Below are 985 nucleotides of genomic sequence, written 5' to 3' on the forward strand. Positions count from 1 at the left end.
ATATATATATATATATACACACAGAGATATCAAGGAAGAGCGAAATAGAAAGAAGCAATTAGACGAACAGTAAAGAAATATGAAGAAAAGCCAAACTTACTGAAGTTGAACAACGAACCAAGAGAATAAAGAATACGACGCACTTGTGTTTATATAGATACAGATTGCTCTGCATCAACACGTAATAAATATTGCTATGAATGGTGGGAGATTTTCTCGGAAGAGAAATACATTTTCACTTTCTGTTTGACTCAATTGTCACATAAACACACACACACACACTTCGTTCTCTTCCCCCCCTTCCTCTGTTTCTTTTCTTTCAACTTTTGTTTCTTGTGCTTCAGCCCATTTTTTTCACTTGCCAAACTTTGTTGTTATTTTCTCTCGTGTACACACATCTATACATACCTATGTCTGCGCTGCAATCCCTGTGTGTGTGTGTCTGTATATATAGTGTGTGTGTGTATATATATATATATTCTTTTACTTGTTTAAGTCATTTGACTGCAGCCATGCTGGATCACCTCCTTTAATCGAATAAATCACCCCAGGACTTATTCTTTGTAAGCCTAGTACTCATTCTATCGGTCTGTTTTGTCGAATAGCTAACTTACTGGGACGTAAACAAGCCAACATCGGATGTCAAGCGATAGTTGGGGGACAAACACAAACACACACATATATATATATACACGACGGGCTTCTTTCAGTTTCCGTCTACCAAATCCACCCACAAGGCTTTGGTTGGTCCGGGGCTATAGTTGAAGAAATTTGCCCGAGGTGCCACACAGTGGGACTGAACCCGAAACCTTGAGGTTGGGAAGTAAGCTTCTTATCACACAGCCACGCATCGTCAGTAAACCATAAACCCGAAATAGAAGCATACTAAATGATAGAGCAGTAGAAAAAGCGGTTTGGGATCTCAGCCCCCTTAAGCCAGGCGCCTCATGGACGTGAATCCCAGAGAATCCCATAAACCGGTTTT

The 985-nt window shown here is 40.2% G+C and overlaps 1 protein-coding gene across 2 annotated transcripts in view; it reads right to left on the bottom strand.

Moving 5' to 3' along the window:
* Positions 1-480, bottom strand: part of LOC106869018 (uncharacterized) — a 10,579-nt gene extending 10,099 nt beyond the window's left edge. The window contains exon 1 of one of the 2 annotated variants that reach the window (XM_052976027.1): positions 409-480. The gene's annotated coding sequence lies outside the window, so the exon portion shown is untranslated. The other variant, XM_014914511.2, reaches the window with a different exon arrangement.
* Between the last annotated feature and the right edge of the window lie 505 nt (positions 481-985).

This window comes from Octopus bimaculoides, chromosome 23, assembly GCF_001194135.2.
Source record: "Octopus bimaculoides isolate UCB-OBI-ISO-001 chromosome 23, ASM119413v2, whole genome shotgun sequence".
NCBI lineage: Eukaryota > Metazoa > Mollusca > Cephalopoda > Octopoda > Octopodidae > Octopus > Octopus bimaculoides.